Raw genomic sequence first — 24,185 nt, 5'->3', positions numbered from 1 at the left:
GAACGAACTCGAAATCGCTATTGCGGCCCCATTCCGGAAAGCTCTCTCCGAGCCCCACGAGATTGACTGCGTAGCGGTCACGGCAAATTTCGAGGCCCAAAACCATCGCCTCGAAGGTCGACGGGAGTGGTTTTGGCCGCTCGGGGCGCAAAAAGGAGTGCAACACGAGGACTTCCCAGGGGGTCACCCATCTTAGAACCATATCTGATCATTGTATGTTTACGAAGAAATTTTTAGATGATGATTTCATTATTCTCCTGCTATATGTTAATGATATATTTATTGTTGGCCATAATGCTGGAATAATTGAACAGCTTAAAAGAGAGGTAAGTAAGGCTTTTGGCCGCTCGGAGCGCAAAAAGGAGTGCAACACGAGGACTTCCCAGTGAGTCACCCATCCTAGTACTACTCTCGCCCAATTACGCTTAGCTTCGGAGTTCTGATGGGATCCAGTGCTTTAGTGCAAGTATGATCGCACTCGTTTTGTTTGCGTCCTCCCTCCCCTTTGTGCACGTCGCGGACGACGTAGCGACGACCGGAGCCCATTGCGCGCCCCGAATCCTCTTGAACGATCTCGGAATCGCCATAGTCGGATCGCTCCGATGCCCACGAGGCCGACCGTGTACCGGACACGACAAGCGTGCGCCGAAACCATCCAGACTTTCTCGAACGAACTTAAAATCACTATTGCGGCCCCATTCCGAAAAGCTCTCTCCGAGCCCCACGAGACTGACTGTTAGCGGTCACGGCAAATTCCGAGGCCCAAAACCATCGCCTCGGAGGTCGACGGGAGAGGTTTTGGCCGCTCGGGGCGCAAAAAGGAATGCAACACGAGGACTTCGAAGGGGGTCACCCATCCTAGAACCATATCTGATCATTGTATGTTTACGAATAAATTTGTAGATGATGATTTCACTATTCTCCTGCCATATGTTAATGATATATTTATTGTTGGCCATAATGCTGGAAGAATTGAACAGCTTAAAAGAGAGTTAAGCAAGGCTTTTCGCCGCTCGGGGCGCAAAAAGTAGTGCAACACGAGGACTTCCCAGGGGGTCACCCATCCTAGTACTACTCTCGCCCAAGCACCCTTAACTCCGCCCAAGCACCCTTAACTCCGGAGTTCTGATGGGATCTGGTGCTTTAGTTCTGGTATGATCGCACTCATTTTGTTTACATCCTCCCTCCCCTTTGTGCACGTCGCGGACGGCGTATCGACGACCGGAGCCCATTTCGCGCCCTAAAACCTCTCGAACGATCTCGGATTCGCCATCATCGGAACTCTCCGATGCCCATGAGGCCGACTGCGTACCGGACACGGCAAGCGCACGCCGAAACCATCCGGACTTTCTCGAACGAACTCGAAATCGCTATTGCGGCCCCATTCCGGAAAGCTCTCTCCGAGCCCCACGAGACTGACTGCATAGCGATCATGGCAATTTTCGAGGCCCAAAACCATCGCCTCGGAGGTCGACGGGAGAGGTTTTGCTCGCTCGGGGCGTAAAAAGGAGTGCAACACGAGGACTTCCCAGGGGGTCACCCATCCTAGAACCATATCTGATCATTGTATGTTTACGAATAAATTTTTAGATGATGATTTCATTATTCTCCTGCTATATGTTAATGACATATTTATTGTTGGCCATAATGCTGGAAGAATTGAATAGCTTAAAAGAGAGTTTAGTAAGGCTTTTGGCCGCTCGGGGCGCAAAAAGGAGTGCAACACGAGGACTTCCCAAGGGGTCACCCATCCAAGAACCATATCTGATCATTGTATGTTTACGAATAAATTTTTATATGACGATTTCATTATTCTCCTGCTATATGTTAATTATATATTTATTGTTGGTCATAATGCTGGAAGAATTAAACAGCTTAAAAGAGAGTTAAGTAAGGCTTTTGGCCGCTCGGGACGCAAAAAAGAGTGCAACACGAGGACTTCGCAGGGGGTCACCCATCCTAGTACTACTCTCGCCCAAGCACGCTTAGCTTCGACGTTCTGATGGGATACGGTGCTTTAGTGCTGGTATGATCGCACTCGTTTTGTTTGCGTCCTCCCTCCCCTATGTGCACGTCGCGGACGGCGTATCGACGACCGGATCCTATTGCGCGCCCCGAATCCTATTGAACGATCTCGGAATCGCCATCGTCGAATCTCTTCGATGCCCACGAGGTCGACCGCGTACCGGACATGGCAAGAGCGCGCCGAAACCATCCGGACTTTCTCGAACGAACTCGAAATCGCTATTGCGGCCCCATTCCGGAAAGCCCTTCTGAGCCCTACGAGACTGACTGTGTATCGGTCACGGCAAATTCCGAGGCCCAAAACCATTGCCTCGGAGGTCGACGGGAGAGGTTTTGGCCGCTCATGGTGCAAAAATGAGTGCAACACGAGGACATCCCAGGGGGTCACCCATCCTAGAACCATATCTGATCATTGTATGTTTACGAAGAAATTTTTAGATGATGATTTCATTATTCTCCTGCTATATGTTAATGATATATTTATTGTTGGCCATAATGCTGGAAGAATTGAACAGCTTAAAAGAGAGTTAAGTAAGGCTTTTGGCCGATCGGGGCGCAAAAAGGAGTGCAACACAAGGACTTCCCAATGGGTCACCCATCCTAGTACTACTCTCACCCAAGCACGCTTAGCTTCGGAGTTCTGATGGGATCCGGTGCTTTAGTGCAGGTATGATCACACTCATTTTATTTGCGTCCTCCCTCCCCTTTATGCACGTCGCGGACGACGTATCGATGACCGGAGCCCATTGCGCGCCCCGAATCCTCTCGAATGATCTCGGAATCGCAATCGTCGGATCTCTCCGATGCCCACGAGGCCGACCGTGTACCGGACACGACAAGCGCGCGTCGAAACCATCCGGACTTTCTCGAACGAACTTGAAATCGTTATTGCGGCCCCATTCCAGAAAGCTCTCTCCGAGCCCCACGAGAATGACTGTTTAGCGGTCATGGTAAATTCCGAGGCCCAAAACCATCACCTCGGCGGTCGACGGGAGAGGTTTTGGCCGCTCGGGGCGCAAAAAGGAATGCAACACGAGGACTTCCCAAGGGGTCACCCATCCAAGAACCATATCTGATCATTGTATGTTTAAGAATAAATTTTTAGGTGATGATTTCATTATTCTCTTGCTATATGTTAATGATATATTTATTGTTGGCCATAATGCTGGAAGAATTGAACAGCTTAAAAGAGAGTTAAGTAAGGCTTTTGGCCGCTCGGGGAGCAAAAAGGAGTGTAACACGAGGACTTCCCAGGGGGTCACCGATCCAAGAACCATATCTGATCATTGTATGTTTACGAATAAATTTTTAGATGTTGATTTCATTATTCTCCTACTATATGTTAATGATATATTTATTATTGGCCATAATGCTGGAAGAATTGAACAGCTTAAAAGAGAGTTAAGTAAGGCTTTTGGCCGCTCGGGGCGCAAAAAGGAGTGTAACACGAGGACTTCCCACGGGGTCACCGATCCTAGTACTACTCTCGCCCAAGCACGCTTAATGTAATATCCCATTAGTCCCACATCGGAAGTGGGGAATGTGTGTGATTAGCTTATAAGGGCCTGATGAGTGTACTACGTAACTTCCCGCTTAAGCATTTTGGTCCGCCGTTGAAGACCAAAATTGGAGTTATCGGCCAGTTAGCTTATCAGACCCGGGTCGTGACATTTGGTATCAGAGCATGATTTGAGAATCACTAAGAATATTATCTTTATTTGAGGTTTATTGACTGTCATTAGAGATTGATCAAAGAAAATGTTCTTTTGATGTTTTAGGAAGCGAGGATGACGAGATCATCTGGTTCTCCTGTTGCATCTACTGCTGATCAATTGAGTGGTATTATGCTGATCAATTGAGTGGTATTATGCGAACTTTGGAGACTATGGCACAAGTGATGCAACAACAGCAACAACCTGTCCAACAAGGAAGGGACAGAGACATCAAACCAGACGGGGTTGGGAATTGGACAGTTTAAGAAGCTTAGTCCTCCCAGTTTCAGTGGTGAGTCTGATCCAATGGTGGCGGAACGATGGATGATGCAGATAGAGAAAATATTTGATGCCTTAAGTTACTCTGATGAACGAAAGGTTTTTCTTGCCACCTTTATGCTGGAAGGTGAAGCTGAACACTGGTGGAGAATGATTAAGAGGATGTCTGAAATCAAACATGAGCCAATGACTTGGAAGTTATTCCAAGAAAACTTTAACGACAAATATTTTTCAGATTGCATAAGAGAGCAAAAAGAATTGGAGTTCTTGAATCTTATCCAGGGAAGTATGACGGTTACAAAGTATGAATCTAAATTCATTGAGCTCTCCAGGTTTGCCACACATATGACTGATGATGAATCTAGAAAGGCAAGAAGGTTTGAAAGGGGATTGCGGCCAGCAATAAGAAGCCGAATGTCAGCTTTAAAATTACAAACATATGCTGATACGGTGGAAAGAGCTTTGAAAATTGAAAGAGACATGGAGGAAATTCAAGAAATCATTGGCAAGGACAAAAGGGGCAAATTTACTAGCAAAAGCAGGAGAGAAAATGAATATGAAGATAGTAACAAGAGGTTTAAGACATCTGGATTTGAGAAAAGGAAACCATTGGGGAGGACTCAGTTATGTGCAAAATGCGGATTAAATCATGAAACAAGTCGGTGTTTTAGGGTGACTGGAGCATGTTTTGGTTGTGGAAAGCTAGGTCATCAAATAAGAGATTGCCCACTGAAGAGGAAGGAAGAGCCACTATCTCCTAGACCCTCAGTCCATGCTAGAGTGTACGCTATCACTGAACAAGATTCTAAAGCTTCTAAATCAGTGGTGGAAGGTATTCTTCATGTTTCTAAAAGAAATGCAAAAGTTTTGTTTGATCCCGGCTCCAACTTATCTTTTGTTTCACAATACTTTGCTTGTCACTTGGATATTCTACCTAAACCCCTGGATTATATGTTATATGTAACAACTGCTCTTGGAGATTCATTGGCAACAAACTTGGTCTACCCATCTTGTTTGATCTCTATTGGAGACCACGAACTCCTTGCTGATTTGATTCTCCTAGAGATCCAAGGTTTTGATATTATACTTGGCATGGATTGGTTATCTTCTCATCATGCTAGTATTGATTGTTACAAAAAAATAATTACTTTCTGCATACCAGATCAGCTTATATTTTTCTTTGAGGGCATTAAGCATGATTTGCCTCCTTGCTTGATATCTGCACTTCAAGTTTATTGTCTTATACAGAAAGGTTGTTTTTGTTATATGGTGTGTGTAAAGGAGCATTCAAATCAGGAAACCCACCTAGATGAAATTTCAGTGGTCAAAGAATTCCCTGATGTATTTCCAGATGACTTGCCTGGTTTACCTCTAGATAGAGAGGGTGAATTTGCTATTGATCTAGTTCCCAGTACAACCCCAATATCTAAGCCTCCTTATAGAATGGCACCACTCGAGCTGGAAGAGTTAAAGAAGCAAATACAAGAATTATTAGATAAGGGTTTCATACGACCCAGTGTATCTCCATGGGGTGCTCCGGTACTATTAGTGAAGAAGAAGGATGGAACATTGAGGCTTTGTATTGATTATAGACAGTTGAATCAGGTGACCATCAAAACCAAATATCCCATACCTAGAATTGATGATTTGTTTGATCAACTGCAGGGTGCACAAGTATTCTCTAAGATTGACCTGAGGTCAGGTTACTATCAGTTGAAGATCAAAGAGGAGGATATTTCAAAAACAGCTTTCAGAACTCGATATGGTCATTATGAATTCCTAGTGATGCCTTTTGGTCTGACAAATGCCCCTGCAGCTTTTATGGAACTAATGAATAGGATATTTCAACCGCTCTTGGATATTTGTGTAATTGTATTTATTGATGACATATTGGTGTATTCAAAGAGTAATCAGGAGCATGAGGAACACTTGAGAGATGTATTGTCCATACTAAGAGAAAAGAAGTTGTATGCGAAGTTCAACAAATGTGAATTTTGGTTGAATGAAGTTGCTTTCTTAGGTCATGTGATTTCAGGGGAGGGTATATCTGTTGATCCAAAGAAAATAGAAGCTGTAGTTGAATGGGAAGTACCAACAAATGTAACAGAGGTTAGAAGTTTCTTGGGCATGGCAGGTTATTACAGGAGATTTGTGGAGGGATTTTCTCGAATTGCTCAACCTCTCACCAAACTCACTAAGAAGAATATGAAATTTGTATGGGGTGATGACTGTGAGCAAAGCTTTCAAGAGTTAAAAAGAAGATTGACTAGTGCCCCTATTCTCACTATTCCAAGTGGTAGTGAGGGATTTGTAGTTTATACTGATGGTTCAAGAAAAGGCCTAGGATGTGTTTTGATGCAGGAAGGGAGAGTAATTGCTTATGCTTCTAGGCAACTTAAAGGTTATGAATTGAATTATCCAACTCATGATTTGGAATTAGCAGCAATTATTTTTGCTCTAAAGATTTGGAGACATTATTTGTATGGTCGACAGTTTGAAATCTTCACTGATCACAAGAGTTTAAAATATATTTTTACTCAGAAAGAGTTAAACATGAGGCAGCGAAGATGGATAGAACTTCTGAAGGATTATGATTGTGCCATCCGTTATCACCCGGGCAAAGCCAATGTTGTAGCTGATGCACTTAGTAGGAAATCTACAAGTTTTATGGCTAGTTTGGTCGTGAAGCAATGGAAGTCATTAGAAGAAAGTTTTGATTTGAAAGCTTTGAGCAAAGAGCAAGACTCGATGATATTGATGGCCTCCATTCAAGTGCAATCTGATCTTATTCAACAAATTAAGGAAGGACAATTACGAGATCCACATTTAATCTACTTGAGGAGTGAAGTAGAAAAGGAATTGAAGCCACAATTTCAAGTTTCAAAGGATGGCCTATTGAGATTTGGGGAGAGAGTATGTGTACCAAATGAACCAGATATCAAGAATCAAATCCTAAATGAAAGTCATACTTCAAAGTACACCCTACACCCTGGAAGCACTAAGATGTATAGAGATCTTCAAGGTCATTACTGGTGGGAAGGCATGAAGAAAGAAATTGTAATGTATGTTTCAAAATGTTTGACTTGCCAGCAAATCAAAGTAGAACACCAAAGACCTGGAGGGTTGTTACAACCTTTAGATATTCCTGAATGGAAATGGGAATGCATTACTATGGATTTTGTTTCGGGACTACCTAGAACCTCGAGGAAGCATGATGCTATTTGGGTTATCATTGATAGGTTAACAAAATCTGCGCATTTCCTACCGATTAATATGACTTATTCGCTTGATAGACTTGCAGATTTATATGTTAATGAAATAGTAAGACTTCATGGTATTCCAAAGGAGATTATCTCTGATAGAGACTCTAGATTTCTCTCTAGATTCTGGAGAAGATTGCAGGAGTCCATGGGCACTAAAGTTAAGTTTAGTACTGCATATCATCCTCAGACTGATGGTCAGTCAGAAAGAACAATTCAAACACTTGAGGATTTGCTTAGAGCCTATGTTATGGATTGGAAAGGTGAATGGGATAAGGATATTTCACTCGTTGAGTTCACGTATAATAATAGTTATCATTCAAGTATTCAGATGGCTCCTTATGAAGCTTTATATGGGCGAAGGTGCATAACACCTATATGTTGGGAGGAAGTTGGGGACAGAAAGCTATTAGCACCGGACAAGGTACAAGAAACTTCCGAGAAAATTCAAGTTATAAGGAAAAGGTTAAAAACTGCTCAGAGTCGTCAAAAGAGTTATGCCGACAATAGAAGACGAGATATTGAGTTTGAAATCGGAGATTTTGTATTCTTGAAAGTCTCCCCTTCCAAAGGCATTATAAGGTTTGGGAAGAAAGGAAAATTAAGCCCAAGATTTATTGGACCTTTTGAGGTTCTTGAGAGGGTTGGTTCTGTCGCTTACAGGATTGCCTTACCACCAGCATTGAGCCATGTCCATGATATATTTCATGTCTCGATGATTAGGAAGTATATGTATGACCCTTCTCACATCATTAAGTATGAGCTGGTGGAGATCGATAAAGATTTATCCTATGTGGAAGAGCCTATGCAGATTATTGATAAGAAAGAAAAAGTCCTAAGGAATCGGGTCATTCCACTGGTTCAAGTAATTTGGAGACATCATTCTGGAGCGGAGACAACTTGGGAGCTAGAAAAGGAAATGAAAAAGGTGTATCCTCGTCTTTTCATCGAATAGAGGTACGATAAATTTAGAGGACTAAATTTTTCTTTTAAGGGAGGGAGAGTGTAACACCCCTCATTTCCGAATGTTCGTATAAATTTTTGGGGATAATGTAAGCATCTATTTTAATTGACAAAAGAAATAGAGTATTGATTAGAGGTAACTTATTGTTAAGATTTGGGAGATCTGTTCAAAAAAAAAAAAAAAAATCTGAGGACCTATATGTAAACCCTAAGGACCTAATCGTGAATATGATAAAAACAAGGACTAATCTGCAAAATGCACCAAATGACGAATCCCACCGCTTAAGCTTCTCTGCCTTCGTTCTTAAGGAAGCAGAGAAGGCAGCTCGTGGGTGATCAGGGAAAGAAAGAAAGAAAGAAGAAGAAGAGAAACAAAAATTGGGGCTTTTGGGGTTCTTGCTTTAATCTTTTCATTGGGGGTCAAAATTCTCAAAGGCAAGTGTTCTAACCCCATCCTATAGAAGTATTAGACTCTGTTTTTATGTTGATTCAAAATAAATTGGAAGATTTCTATTTAGAAACTGATATGTCTCTCTTTGGACTTAAAACCATGGATTCTAAAATATTTTCGGTATACTAACCCCTATACACTGTTTCGGCTATAAGTTTTAGCACAAAATGTGAATTCAGGCAGGAACTATTTTGTTTGTAATTAGACTCTTATGTCTTTCTTTTGACACTGATTTTGTAGAATTTGGACACCGAATACTTACCCAAACATTTTTTTCAAATGAGACTATAGATGCTGTAAAACAGACTTCAAGATTTCTGACCTATCGATACTAAATTGCCTATAACTCCCTGTTGATAATTCTGATTTGTACCAAACTGATTTTTATTTGAAACTAGACTTGAAAATCTTTCGTTTGACATATAATTTGAAAATTTTGGAATTCAATTGCCAACCCTATTATCTGTTGAATCCGACCCTATAAATTCTGCGAAACAGTGATTGTGATTTTGACCTTGTGTTACCAAATCAGAGGTAACTCTGTGTTGGGAGCCCTGTTTCATATGAAATCTGTTCCATCCGAATACAGATTGATATATGGTTCGACCATAGTCTTCTTATGGGTATTGGAGCATAATTGTTATTCTGAAATATTTGTTTGATGTGCCACTGGAATTCTGTCCGAAATCGAGCTTTGGTCGATTTCGCGTATTCTGTTCCATTCCTTTGGATACTTGAATTCGTCAAACCTTCTTATTTGAATTGAGCTAACTATAATTGGATTCCCAGTACACTCTTGCTTCCATTTTTCTTTCTAAAATGAATACATTTGTGAGAGATTTGTGTCCTTGCGTCATTTGTTCTTAAAAAAAAAGGCACATGTAAGCTTCGTTGTTCCGCGTGTGCTTCCGATATATGCTACTTATTGTTGAAACTACCCTTTTGTACTCTGGTGTGTGGGATTGTTTGGACCTTTGCCAAAAATGGTAAAGGGTATGCGCTATTTGCCCGCTTTGTGGGGTCCCGTTATGTGGGATATTCTGGACCTTTGCTAGAAATGGTAAAGGGTATGCGCTTGTTGCCCGCTTTGTGGGTATGTGATTAGAGCCTGCGATGCTCTGCCGGCCCCCTTTGACTTCACCTAGACGTGGGTGGATGGAGCTCCTAGACGTGGGAGACTTTTGTCAGGTGGTCATTCAGAAATGAATGAATCACATTCTGACTGAGATCCCACTACACCTTCTATATGTTTGATATGACATCCAGAGTTTTGGTGAGTTATTTCTGTTCATGCTTTGGATAAGAATGATATGATTGCAACGTCAAGGACGATGTTTGAGCTTCTGTACGATATTTGTTTGTGGATATGCTCTGAAATGCTTCATTCACTGATGATTTTGCTTCGAAATGTTCCATATGCCGTTGACATGCTTCGGAACATTTTATATGCCATTGATAAGCTCCGATATGTTTCCTTTGTTACTGATATGCTCCAATTACTCTATGCTCCATCTGTCAGGAACCAAATATGCATGATTGAAAGGACAAATTGTGATTCTACTCCTAATGATATTATGTCTACGAAATCGTATATTTTGCTTTGTGTTTTGAAACTGTATCTCTTTGGAAATTGTACTATTTTGATATGGATATGTTAGTCACTTGCTGAGCTCTTTATGCTCACCCCGTTTGTTGATAAATTTTTCAGGATAGCGTATCGCTTGCTTAAATGTTAAGAATGGGCTGAGGCAGTGGAAAGTTTAGAAGCTTTTGGGCAGATCTTTGTTAGCATATGTGTATATGTTGTATAAGATACTTTGCATCTTATGAAATGTGACGATAAATCTAAACGTGTGGATTTTGTGTAAGATAAAGGATCCCTCGTGTATAGGATTTTGGAATGTTAAGTTAAATTTATGTAATGATATGATCTTATGGTAATCGTTGGTTTGGTGACCGCATAGACTTCCCCACTTGTGAATTTTATGTTGTGGTTATTATTTTGATGAGTTAAGTTCAGTTTGTTTGAATTATTGAGTAATGTGTGGGATGTTTATGTTGTGGTTATTATTTTGATGAGTTAAGTTCAGTTTGTTTGAATTATTGAGTGATGTGTGGGATATTTATGAACTGCACAGGGTTATGAATTTGTAGACTATAGAGATGAAATTTTTGATCTGAATGTTTTCTTAGTGACCTCAAATGTATGTTTGGATCCTGGGTTAGTTATGATGAAAATTTTAAATATTGTCGATATTTTGAGGGGCGTGACATACCAAATGTCACGACCCGGGTCTGATAAGCTAACTGGCCGATAACTCCAATTTTGGTCCTCAACGGCGGACCAAAATGCTTAAGCGGGAAGTTACGTAGTACACTCATCAGGCCCTTATAAGCTAATCACACACATTCCCCACTTCCGATGTGGGACTAATGGGATATTACACAATCCCCAACTCAATTAGCTTGACGTCCTCGTCAAGGCCTGACATATCCCAGATCGAACCCTAGCATAGTGCATGTGAGGTTTAACTCAGTGGTGGCTCCACGCCGTGATGAGTTCTCTGACTCCATCCACGGGTAGCCCTTTCCTACTGCAGCCCTCTCACCCTGCCCTAATGCTAGGTCGGCTCTGATACCAAATGTCACGACCCCGGGTCTGATGAGCTAACTGGCCAATAACTCCATTTTAGACCTCAACAGCGGACCAAAATGCTTAAGCGGGAAGTTACGTAGTACACTCATCAGGCCCTTATAAGCTAATCACACACATTCCCCACTTCCGATGTGGGACTAATGGGATATTACACAATCCCCAACTCAATTAGCTTGACGTCCTCGTCAAGGCCTGACATATCCCAGATCGAACCCTAGCATAGTGCATGTGAGGTTTAACTCAGTGGTGGCTCCACGCCGTGATGAGTTCTCTGACTCCATCCACAGGTAGCCCTTTCCTACTGCAGCCCTCTCACCTTGCCCTAATGCTAGGTCGGCTCTGATACCAAATGTCACGACCCCGGGTCTGATGAGCTAACTGGCCAATAACTCCATTTTAGACCTCAACGGCGGACCAAAATGCTTAAGCGGGAGGTTACGTAGTACACTCATCAGGCCCTTATATGCTAATCATACACATTTCCCACTTCCGATGTGGGACTAATGGGATATTACACTTAACTTCGGAGTTGTGATGGGATCCAGTGCTTTAGTGCTGGTATGATCGCACTCGTTTTATTTGCGTCCTCCCTCCCCTTTGTTCACATCGCGAACGGCGTATCGACGACCGGAGCCCATTGCGCACCCCGAAACCTCTCAAACGATCTTGGAATCGCCATCGTCGGGTCTCTCCGATGCCCGTGAGGCCGATAGCGTATCGGACACGACAAGCGCGAACCGAAACCATCCGGACTTTCTCGAACGAACTCGGAATCGCTATTGCGGCCCCATTTCGGAAAGCTCTCTCCGAGCCCCACGAGACTGACTGCGTAGCGGTCACAGCAAATTCCGAAGCCCAAAACCATCGCCTCGAAGGTCGACGGGATAGGTTTTGGCCTCTCGGGGCGCAAAAAGGAGTGCAACACGAGGACTTCCCAGGGGGTCACCCATCCTGGAACCATATCTAATCATTGTATGTTTACGAAAAAAATTTTAGATGATGATTTCACTATTCTCCTACTATATGTTCATGATATATTTATTGTTGGCCATAATGCTGGAAGAATTGAACAGCTTAAAAGAGAGTTAAGCAAGGCTTTTCGCCGCTCGGGGCGCAAAAAGGAGTGCAACACGAGGACTTCCCAGGGTGTCACCCATCCTAGTACTACTCTCGCCCAAGCACCCTTAACTCCGGAGTTCTGATGGGATCCGGTGCTTTAGTGCAGGTATGATCGCACTCATTTTGTTTGCGTCCTCCCTCCCCTTTGTGCACGTCGCGGATGACGTATCGACAACCGGAGCCCATTTAGCACCCCGAAACCTCTCGAACAATCTCGGAATCGCCATCGTCGGATCTCTCCGATGCCCACGAGGCCGACCGTGTACCGGACACGACAAGCGCGCGTCGAAACCATCCGTACTTTCTCGAGCGAACTTGAAATCGCTATTGCGGCCCCATTCCGGAAAGCTCTCTCCGAGCCCCACGAGAATGACTGTTTAGCGGTCACGCCAAATTCCGAGGCCCAAAACCATCGCCTCGGCGGTCGACGGGAGAGGTTTTGGCCGCTCGGGGCGCAAAAAGGAATGCAACACGAGGACTTCCCAAGGGGTCACCCATCCAAGAACCATATCTGATCATTGTATGTTTAAGAATAAATTTTTAGGTGATGATTTCATTATTCTCTTGCTATATGTTAATGATATATTTATTGTTGGCCATAATGCTGGAAGAATTGAACAGCTTAAAAGAGAGTTAAGTAAGGCTTTTGGCAGCTCGGGGAGGAAAAGGGAGTGTAACACAAGGACTTCCGAGGGGGTCACCCATCCAAGAACCATATCTGATCATTGTATGTTTACGAATAAATTTTTAGATGTTGATTTCATTATTCTCCTACTATATGTTAATGATATATTTATTGTTGGCCATAATGCTGGAAGAATTGAACAGCTTAAAAGAGAGTTAAGTAAGGCTTTTGGCCGCTCGGGGCGCAAAAAGGAGTGTAACACGAGGACTTCCCACGGGGTCACCGATCCTAGTACTACTCTCGCCCAAGCACGCTTAACTTCGGAGTTGTGATGGGATCCAGTGCTTTAGTGCTGGTATGATCGCACTCGTTTTGTTTGCGTCCTCCCTCCCCTTTGTGCACGTCGCGAAGTGCGTATCGACGACCGGAGCCCATTGCGCACCCCGAAACCTCTCGAACGATCTCGGAATCGCCATCGTCGGGTCTCTCCGATGCCCGTGAGGCCGACAGCGTACCGGACACGGCAAGCACGCGCCGAAACCATCCGGACTTTCACGAACGAACTCGGAATCGCTATTGCGGCCACAGCAAATTCCGAAGCCCAAAACCATCGCCTCGGAGGTCGACGGGAGAGGTTTTTTGCCTCTCGGGGCACAAAAAGGAGTGCAACACAAGGACTTCCCAGGGGGTCACCCATCTTGGAACCATATCTAATCATTGTATGTTTACGAAAAAAATTTTAGATGATGATTTCACTATTCTCCTACTATATGTTAATGATATATTTATTGTTGGTCATAATGCTGGAAGAATTGAACAGCTTAAAAGAGAGTTAAGCAAGGCTTTTCGCCGCTCGGGGCGCAAAAAGGAGTGCAACACGAGGTCTTCCCAGGGGGCACCCATCCTAGTACTACTCTCGCCCAAGCACCCTTAACTCCGGAGTTCTAATGGGATCCGGTGCTTTAGTTCTGGTATGATCACACTCGTTTTGCTTGCGTCCTCCCTCCCCTTTGTGCACGTCGCGGATGACGTATCTATGACCGGAGCCCATTTAGCGCCCCGAAACCTCTCGAACGATCTCGGATTCGCCATCATCGGAACTCTCCGATGCCCACGAGGCCGACTGTGTATCGGACACGGCAAGCGCACGCCGAAACCATCCGGACTTTCTCGAACGAACTCGAAATCGCTATTGCGGCCCCATTACGGAAAGCTCTCTCCGAGCCCCACGAGACTAACTGCATAGCGGTCATGGCAAATTCCGAGGCCCAAAACCATCGCCTCGGAGGTCGACGGGAGAGGTTTTGCCCGCTCGGAGCGTAAAAAGGAGTGCAACACGAGGACTTCCCAAGGGGTCACCCATCCTAGAATCATATCTGATCATTGTATGTTTACGAAGAAATTTTTAAATGAATTTCATTATTCTCCTGCTATATGTTAATGATATATTTATTGTTGGCCATAATGCTGGAAGAATTGAACAGCTTAAAAGAGAGTTAAGTAAGGCTTTTGGCCGCTCGGGGCGCAAAAAGAGTGCAACACGAGGACTTCCCAGGGGGTCACCCATCCAAGAACCATATCTGATCATTGTATGTTTACGAATAAATTTTTAGATGATGATTTCATTATTCTCCTACTATATGTTAATGATATATTTATTGTTGGCTATAATGCTGGAAGAATTGAACAGCTTAAAAGAGAGTTAAGTAAGGCTTTTGGCCGCTCGGGGCGCAAAAAGGAGAGCAACACGAGGACTTCACAGGGGGTCACCCATACTAGTACTACTTGTTGAATCTCGGATTTTGATGATGAAGTCAATTGTCATTTGTTATCTAATCTATGTGTTGAGATAAGTGTGCAGGATTAACTACGATGAGAGTAAGACAAGCAGCAGGAGTTGCGCCGGAGTCAAGATCATGATCACGTTGGGAGTTCGAGAGTTCGACGGAAGTTCGGACGGTCGTCGGAGGTTCAGAGAGAACAGATCCGAGAAGTCCAGAAGCTTGCCAAGCGAAGCTCGTCGGAACTCGCCAAGTGGATCGTCGCAAAGTCCAGGAGTATGCCGGATGTCCGCAGAAGGATCACCGAGGGTTATCGGTTGATCGACGGAAGTTGGCAGGAAACTCGCCGGAAGAAGCGATTGACGCATCGGAGCAAAGCTGCAGAAGTTGTCTTAGAGTTAATCGTAGTTAGCATGATGATTAAGCATGAAAATGGGAGGTGATCCCATTAGCTTAATCTTGGGGCAATTGGGCCCCTGAAAAGATTCAAAGTGGGCCGAATGGAGTGAACCATTCGGACCCTGATTGCACCAGGAGGTGCAACCGCCCCAGCCAGGAGGTGCAACCGCCTGGGCTGTGGGGTTGGGAGGTGCAACCGCCCCAGCCAGGAGGTGCAACCGCCTGGGCTGTGGGGTTGGGAGGTGCAACCGCCCCAGCCAGGAGGTGCAACCGCCTGGGCTACGAGGCTGGGAGGTGCAACCGCCCCAGCCAAGAGGTTGCACCGCCAGAGCTCAAGTTCCGAGCTCTGCCAGGCGATGCAACCACCAAGCTCAGTCTTCGAGCTCTGGAAGATAGGTGCATCAGCCTGAGCTCAGTCTCGAGCTCTGCCAGGTGATGCATTCACCAAGCTCAGTCTTCGAGCTCTGGCAGAGAGGTGCATCAGCCTGAGCTCAGTTTCGAGCTCTGCCAGGTGATGCAACCACCGAGCTTAGATTTCGAGCTTTGCCAGGTGATGCAACCACCAAGCTCAGTCTTCGAGCTCTGCCAGGTGATGCAACCATCGAGCTCAGTCTTCGAGCTCTGGCAGAGAGAAGCAATCGGTAGAGCTCAGTCTTCGAGCTCTGCCAGGCGGTGCCACCTCTCCAGTCGAGAGGTGCAACCGCCTGATCCCAGAATTCTGGGATTTGATCGATTTGATCGTTTTGAGCTCGAATTTTGAATTGGGTTGGGGCCTATAAATACCCCACCCATTCAGCACTGAAAAGATACAGACCTATACCGAAATCTTGATCTTTTCTGTGATTCTAAGAGCTCAAAGTGTTGTAAAGCCTTTAAGTCTCCTCCTTCTGTTCTTCAAGTTTTCAATTGTAAAGTGAGGAGAGAAAGGTCTGTAAAGGTTGTCTCCTAAGCCTATCAAAAGGAGAGAAATTGTAAGAGGGAAGTTTGGCCTTCACCCATTGAAGGAAGGCACCTAGTTGATGTCGGCAACCTCATCGGTGGAGGAAGCCAAAAGTGGAGTAGGTCAAGGCTGACCGAACCACTCTAAATCTCTGGTTTGCGTTTATTTTCGAGCACCTTATCATTACTGCAAACCTCCCTCATCACTACTGCTCTCTGCGCTTTCACGAACAAGTTCTAAGTGCTGTTCTTCCAAATCTGCATTCAGACGTAAATTCGTATTTTCATACATTACAGTTTACGTTTACGTTTGATTCTGCAGAACTGTTTTCCGCGCTTTGACGAACGAGCTTCCTTGCAGTTTACGCTTACATTTTAATCCTATTAATAACTGCAATCTGTCCTCTACGATTTTACGAACGAGTTTCAACATTTAGACGTAAAACTGCATTCAGACGTAAATCGGCTTTCCTCGCTCAATCATCAGATTTCAGTTCACGTTTACGTCTTGATTTCAACTGCATACTGCCTTCTGCGAGTATACAAACGAGTTTCAAAGTTTAGATGTAAATCTGCGTCTAGACGTAAAACTGCGTTTAGACGTAAATCTGCGTTTAGACGTAAAACTGCGTTTAGACGTAAAACTGCGTTTAGATGTAAATCTGCGTTTAGACGTAAAACTACGTTTAGACGTAAAACTGCGTTTAGACGTAAATCTGCGTTTAGACGTAAATCTGCATTTAGACGTAAATCTGAGTTTAGACGCAAAACTGCGCTTAGACGCAAAACTGCGCTTAGACGCAAAACTGCGCTTAAACGCAATCTGCGCTTAGACACAAACTGCACTTAGATACAAACTGAGAATTTGCTTTTGCATCATAATAGTTTTTGAACGAACGCAGCTTTTGGTTTTTAAATTATTATAAGATTTCCGCTGCACTAATTCACCCCCCCCCCCTCTTAGTGCTCTTGATCCTAACAATTGGTATCAGAGCCAGGTTAACTCTCTAAAGGATTAAAACCCAAGAGAGATGGCATACGCCGGAAACCAAGAGGGGCATTCGATTACATGTCCACCCATGTTCAGTGGAACGGACTACACTTACTGGAAGACCCGAATGAGGATCTTTCTTATTTCTATGGATTTTGAACTGTGGAACCTTGTTGAAAATGGATTTTCAAAATCTTCTCTTCCAATGATCGATTGGAACGATTTGGAGAAGAAGGCTTTCGCTCTTAATGCAAAGGCTATGAATGCCTTATTTTGCGCACTTGATAAAAACGAGTTTAATCGTGTTTCAACTTGCGAAACTGCTTTTGATATTTGGCACACACTTGAAGTGACCCACGAGGGCACAAGTAGAGTGAAAGAGTCAAAAATCAATCTGTTGCTGCATTCTTTTGAACTTTTCCGAATGAAACCGAGTGAAACCATTGGCAACATGTTTACCCGTTTCACGGATGTCGTCAACGGTCTAAAAGAACTCGGAAAGAGCTTTTCGGATTTTGAGCTTGTTAATAAGATACTAAGATCCCTTCCTAAGAGTTGGGATCCTAAAGTCACCGCCATTCAAGAGGCAAAAGATCTGCGAAATTTCCCTCTTGAAGAACTAATCGGGTCATTAATGACCTACGAAATGACCTGCAAAGCTCATGAAGAGCAAGAAGACATCCTTCTAAAGAACAGGAAGGATATGGCACTTAAAACTTCTGAATGCCACTTGAGAGAAAACTCAAGTGATGAGGATTGTGACGATGACTTGGCACTTTTGACAAGAAAGTTTAAGAAATTCTTCAAAAGAAACAAGTTTAAAAACGATGTGAAAAATAAACTTGAACCCAAGAAGGACCAAGTAATCTGCTACGAATGTAAAAAGCCGGGACACTACAAAAGTGATTGTCCCCAAGTCAAGAAAAGAACAACAAAGAAGAAGGCGCTCCAAGCAACATGGGATGATTCGAGCGCATCTGAGGAAGAGGAGTCCAACACCGAGCAAGTTGCTCATTACGCCTTTATGGCCATCGAAGAGGAGGTAACGGATTTATTAGATGCTGATTTATCTTTCGATGAATTACTAAATGCCTTCCATGATTTATTTGATGAATGCAAAGTTATAAATAGAAAATACAAGTTGCTAAAAAAGGTACATGATAATCTTACTTGTGAGTTTGATAAATTAAAAGTCGAACATCATGATAGTTTAAAGTCATGTATCAAATGTCATGATGTAGAAACTATACAAAAAGAAAACTTGCTACTTAAGGACACCTTGAAGAAATTCGAGGTTGGTAGCAAGTCATTAAACATGATCCTTACAAACAAGGGTCATACTCCCAAAAGAAGTGGGATTGGATTTGTGAGAAGTCCTCACTGAAATCCAACTACCTTTGTAAAAGGCCCCATCTTACACGTTCAACACCAAACCAAGTGCAACTTTTGTTGCAAATCTGGACACAAGACACATTGTTGTCCATTCAAGAAAATAAGTCCAAACAAATTGATTTGGGTTCCTAAAGGAACCATGATAAACTCTATGCAACATGATAGAAAATGTAGATCTATTTATGAGGCACCCAAAAGCAAATGGGTACCTAAACGTCATCCTTTCTTGTAGAAAACTAAACAATCGCAAGCTAGGAGCAAGAAATGGTACCTTGATAGTGGATGCTCAAGGCATATGACCGGAGATCCATCTCAATTCTCTAAGCTCTCTAGCATAGACGAAGGATATGTCACCTTCGGAGACAACAACAAGGGTAAAATCATTGGCAAAGGAACCATAGGTAACAAATCCAACCTCTCTATTGAAGATGTTTTACTAGTTGATGGTTTAAAACATAACCTCTTGAGCATTAGTCAATTATGTGATAAAGGATATATTATAAGATTTGAATCTAATGCCTGCATCATTGAAAAACCACACAAAAATGTATCTATGATTGCATTAAAACAAAATAACGTATACACTATTGACATCAATGACTTATGTGATGAAATGTGCTTTGCCGTTATGAATGAGGATGCTTGGCTATGGCATAGAAGATTAGGTCATGCTAGCATGAAACTAATCAATCAAGTATCATCTAGAGAACTTGTAAGAGGAATTCCTCATATCAAGTTCATCAAAGATAATGTATGTGATGCTTGCCAATTAGGTAAGCAAATTAGGGGTAGCTTCAAAGCTAAGAATCAAATAAGCACCTCTAGGCCCTTACAATTGATCCATATGGACTTGTTCGGACCAATCTCTACATCGAGTCTAGGAGGTAGCAAATACGCCTTAGTCATTATTGATGACTACAGCAGATATACATGGACCTACTTCTTAAAACAAAAAAATGAATGCTTTAGACATTTTACCAAGTTTTGTAAACTTGTTCAAAATGAGAAGGAATCTATGATTTCGTCAATTAGAAGTGATCACGGTGGAGAATTTCAAAACCATGACTTCCAAGAATTCTATGAACTCAACGGATACAACCATAACTTCTCTACTCCAAGAAATCCTCAACAAAATGGGGTAGTAGAAAGAAAAAATCGAAATTTGCAAGAAATGGCAAGAACCATGTTGAATGAACATAGCCTACCCAAATATTTTTGGGCCGAAGCTGTAAACACTGCATGTTATATTTTAAATAGAGTCCTAGTAAGACCCTTACTCACCAAAACTCCTTATGAGTTATGGAATAACAAAAAACCCAATGTCTCATATTTTAAAGTCTTTGGGTGTAAATGTTTTATCTTGAATGAAAAGGATAACTTAGGAAAATTCGATGCTAAATCTGATGAAGGAATCTTTCTTGGTTATTCTTCAGTTTCTAAAGCTTTTCGCATCTTCAATAAAAGAACCTTAATTATTGAAGAATCCATCCATGTTGTTTTCAATGAGATTTCAGAAATTAAGAAAAATGATCTTGATGATGATATTAATTTTGATTCCTTGAATTTAAACGAAACCCCGTCTCCAACTAGCAACTTGGTTGCATCCACTTCCAAAACATCCTTACCCAAGGATTGGAAGTGTTGAATCTCGGATTTTGATGATGAAGTCAATTGTCATTTGTTATCTAATCTATGTGTTGAGATAAGTGTGCAGGATTAACTACGATGAGATTAAGACAAGCAGCAGGAGTTGCCCCGGAGTCAAGATCATGATCACGTTGGGAGTTCGGGAGTTCGACGGAAGTTCGGACGGTCGTCGGAGGTTCAGAGAGAACAGATCCGAGAAGTCCAGAATCTTGCCAAGCGAAGCTCGTCGGAACTCGCCAAGTGGATCGTCGCAAAGTCCAGGAGTATGCCGGATGTCCGCAGAAGGATCACCGAGGGTTGTCGGATGATCGACGGAAGTTGGCCGGAAACTCGCCGGAAGAAGCGATTGACGCATCGGAGCAAGCTGCAGAAGTTGTCTTAGAGATAATCGTAGTTAGCACGATGATTAAGCAGGAAAATGGGAGGTGAACCCATTAGCTTAATCTTGGGGCAATTGGGCCCCTGAAAAGATTCAAGTGGGTCGAATGGAGTGAACCATTCGGACCCTGATTGCACCAGGAGGTGCAACCGCCCCAGCCAGGAGGTGCAACCGCCTGGGCTGAGGGGTTGAGAGGTGCAACCGCCCCAGCCAGGAGGTGCAACCGCCTGGGCTGAGGGGCTGGGAGGTGCAACCGCCCCAGCCAGGAGGTGCAACCGCCAGGGCTGCACGGCTGGGAGGTGCAACCGCTCCAGCCAAGAGGTTGCACCGCCAGAGCTCAAGTTCCGAGCTCTGCCAGGCGATGCAACCACCAAGCTCAGTCTTCGAGCTTTGGCAGAGTGGTGCATCAGCCTGAGCTCAGTCTCGAGCTTTGCAAGGTGATGAATTCACCAAGCTCAGTCTTCGAGCTATGGCAGAATGGTGCATCAGCTTGAGCTCAGTTTGGAGCTCTGCCAAGTGATGCAACCACCAAGCTCAGATTTCGAGCTCTGCCAGGTGATGCAACCACCAAGCTCAGTCTTCGAGCTCTGCCAGGTGATGCAACCATCGAGCTCAGTCTTCGAGCTCTGGCAGAGAAGAAGCAATCGGCAGAGCTCAGTCTTCGAGCTCTGCCAGGCGGTGCCACCTCTCCAGTCGAGAGGTGCAACCGCCTGATCCCAGAAATTCTGGGATTAGATCGATTTGATCGTTTTGAGCTCGAATTTTGAACTGGGTTGGGGCCTATAAATACCCCACCCATTCAGCACTGAAAAGGCACAGACCCATACCGAAATTGTGATCTTTTCTGTGATTCTAAAGAGCTCAAAAGTGTTGTAAATCCTTGAGTCTCCTCCTTCTGTTCTTCAAGTGTTCAACTGTAAAGTGAGGAGAGAAAGGTCTGTAAAGGTTGTCTCCTAAGCCTGTCAAAAGGAGAGAAACTGTAAGAGGGAAGTTTGGCCTTCGCCCATTGAAGGAAGGCAGCTAGTTGACGTCGGCAACCTCATCGGTGGAGGAAGCCAAAAGTGGAGTAGGTCAAGGCTGACCGAACCACTATAAATCTCTGGTTTGCGTTTAATTTCGAGCACTTTATCATTACTGCAAACCTCCCTCATCACTACTGCTCTCTGCGCTTTCACGAACAAGTTCTAAGTGCTGTTCTTCCAAATCTGGATTCAGACGTAAACTCGCATTTTCGTACATTACAGTTTACGTTTACGTTTGATTCTGCAGAACTGTTTTCTGCGCTTTTACGAACGAGCTTCCTTGCAGTTTACGCTTGCATTTTAATCCTATTAATAACTGCAATCTGTCCTCTACGATTTTACGAACGAGTTTTAACATTTAGACGTAAAACTGCATTCGGACGTAAATCGGCTTTCTTCGCTCAATCATCAGATTTCAGTTTACGTTTACGTCTTGATTTCAACTGCATACTGCCTTCTGCGAATATACAAACGAGTTTCAAAGTTTAGACGCAAATCTGCGTTTAGACGTAAAACTGCGTTTAAACGTAAAACTGCGTTTAGACGTAAATCTGCGTTTAGACGTAAAACTACGTTCAGACGTAAAACTGCGTTTAAACGTAAAACTGCGTTTAGACGTAAATCTGCGTTTAGACGTAAAACTACGTTTAGACGTAAAACTGCGCTTAGACGCAATCTGTGCTTAGACGCAATCTGCGCTTAGACGCAAAACTGCGCTTAGACGCAATCTGCGCTTAAGACGCAAACTGCACTTAGATACAAACTGAGAATTTGCTTTTGCATCATAATCGTTTTTGAACGAACGCAGCTTTTTGTTTTTAAATTATTATAAAATTTCCGCTGCACTAATTCACCCCCCCCCTCTTAGTGCTCTTGATCCTAACAATTGGTATCAGAGCTCGGTTAACTCTCTAAAGGATTAAAACCCAAGAGAGATGGCATACGCCGGAAACCAAGAGGGGCATTCAATTACACGTCCACCCATGTTCAGTGGAACGGACTACACTTACTGGAAGACCCGAATGAGGATCTTTCTTATTTCTATGGATTTAGAACTGTGGAACCTTGTTGAAAATGGATTTTCAAAACCTTCTCTTCCAATGATCGATTGGAACGATTTGGAGAAGAAGACTTTCGCTCTTAATGCAAAGGCTATGAATGCCTTATTTTGCGCTCTTGATAAAAACGAGTTTAATCGCGTTTCAACGTGCGAAACTGCTTTTGATATTTGGCACACACTTGAAGTGACCCACGAGGGCACAAGTAGAGTGAAAGAGTCAAAAATCAATCTGTTGCTGCATTCTTTTGAACTTTTTCGAATGAAACCGAGTGAAACCATTGGCGACATGTTCACCCGTTTCACGGATGTCGTCAACGGTTTAAAAGGTCTCGGAAAGAGCTTTTCGGATTTTGAGCTTGTTAATAAGATACTAAGATCCCTTCCTAAGAGTTGGGATCCTAAAGTCACCGCCATTCAAGAGGCAAAAGATCTGCAAAATTTCCCTCTTGAAGAACTAATCGGGTCATTAATGACCTACGAAATGACCTGCAAAGCTCATGAAGAGCAGGAAGACATCCTTCCAAAGAACAGGAAGGATATGGCACTTAAGACTTCTGAATGCCACTTGAGAGAAAACTCAAGTGATGAGGATTGTGACGATGACTTGGCACTTTTGACAAGAAAGTTTAAAAAATTCTTCAAAAGAAACAAGTTTAAAAATGATGTGAAAAATAAACTTGAACCTAAGAAGGACCAGGTGATCTGCTATGAATGTAAAAAGCCGGGACATTACAAAAGTGATTGTCCCCAAGTCAAGAAAAGAACAACAAAGAAGAAGGCGCTCCAAGCAACATGGGATGATTCGAGCGCATCCGAGGAAGAAGAATCCAACACCGAGCAAGTTGCTCATTACGCCTTTATGGCCATCGAAGGGGAGGTAACGGATTTATTAGATGCTGATTTATCTTTCGATGAATTACTAAATGCCTTCCATGATTTATTTGATGAATGCAAAGTTATAAATAAGAAATACAAGTTGCTAAAAAAGCTACATGATAATCTTACTTGTGAGTTTGATAAGTTAAAAGTCGAACATCATGATAGTTTAAACTCATGTATCAAATGTCATGATTTAGAAACTATACAAAAAGAAAACTTGCTGCTTAAGGACACCTTGAAGAAATTCGAGGTTGGTAGCAAGTCATTAAACATGATCCTTACAAACAAGGGTCATGCTCCCAAAAGAAGTGGGATTGGATTTGTGAGGAGTCCTCACCGAAATCCAACTACCTTTGTAAAAGGCCCCACCTTACACGTTCAACGCCAAACCAAGTGCAACTTTTGTTGCAAATCTGGACACAAGACACATTGTTGTCCATTCAAGAAAATAAGTCCAAACAAATTAATTTGGGTTCCTAAAGGAACCATGATAAACTCTATGCAACATGATAGAAAATATAGATCTGTTTATGAGGCACCCAAAAGCAAATGGGTTCCTAAAGATCATCCGTTCCTATAAAAAGGTCTAGGCCGGAGCAAGAAATA

General features: G+C 43.2%; 6 non-coding genes and 1 pseudogene across 6 annotated transcripts; all 7 read right to left on the bottom strand.

The window, feature by feature from the left end:
* Window positions 1–361: 361 nt before the first annotated feature.
* LOC135621158 (5S ribosomal RNA) lies at window positions 362–480 on the bottom strand. The gene has a single exon (XR_010490384.1). It is a non-coding gene; the product is annotated as a 5S ribosomal RNA (ribosomal RNA).
* Window positions 481–1,027: 547 nt separating this feature from the next.
* Window positions 1,028–1,166, bottom strand: LOC135621221 (5S ribosomal RNA; annotated as a pseudogene).
* A 755-nt stretch (window positions 1,167–1,921) lies between these two features.
* On the bottom strand, window positions 1,922–2,040 carry LOC135620958 (5S ribosomal RNA). The gene has a single exon (XR_010490186.1). It is a non-coding gene; the product is annotated as a 5S ribosomal RNA (ribosomal RNA).
* A 547-nt stretch (window positions 2,041–2,587) lies between these two features.
* Window positions 2,588–2,706, bottom strand: LOC135620852 (5S ribosomal RNA). Its single transcript, XR_010490083.1, has one exon. It is a non-coding gene; the product is annotated as a 5S ribosomal RNA (ribosomal RNA).
* A 9,760-nt stretch (window positions 2,707–12,466) lies between these two features.
* Window positions 12,467–12,585, bottom strand: LOC135620813 (5S ribosomal RNA). Its single transcript, XR_010490045.1, has one exon. It is a non-coding gene; the product is annotated as a 5S ribosomal RNA (ribosomal RNA).
* Window positions 12,586–13,340: 755 nt separating this feature from the next.
* LOC135621162 (5S ribosomal RNA) lies at window positions 13,341–13,459 on the bottom strand. The gene has a single exon (XR_010490388.1). It is a non-coding gene; the product is annotated as a 5S ribosomal RNA (ribosomal RNA).
* Window positions 13,460–13,957: 498 nt separating this feature from the next.
* Window positions 13,958–14,075, bottom strand: LOC135621022 (5S ribosomal RNA). Its single transcript, XR_010490248.1, has one exon. It is a non-coding gene; the product is annotated as a 5S ribosomal RNA (ribosomal RNA).
* Between the last annotated feature and the right edge of the window lie 10,110 nt (window positions 14,076–24,185).

This window comes from Musa acuminata, chromosome BXJ2-8 (genome assembly GCF_036884655.1).
Source record: "Musa acuminata AAA Group cultivar baxijiao chromosome BXJ2-8, Cavendish_Baxijiao_AAA, whole genome shotgun sequence".
Lineage (NCBI taxonomy): Eukaryota > Viridiplantae > Streptophyta > Magnoliopsida > Zingiberales > Musaceae > Musa > Musa acuminata.
This window is presented reverse-complemented; position numbering and strand designations above follow the sequence as displayed.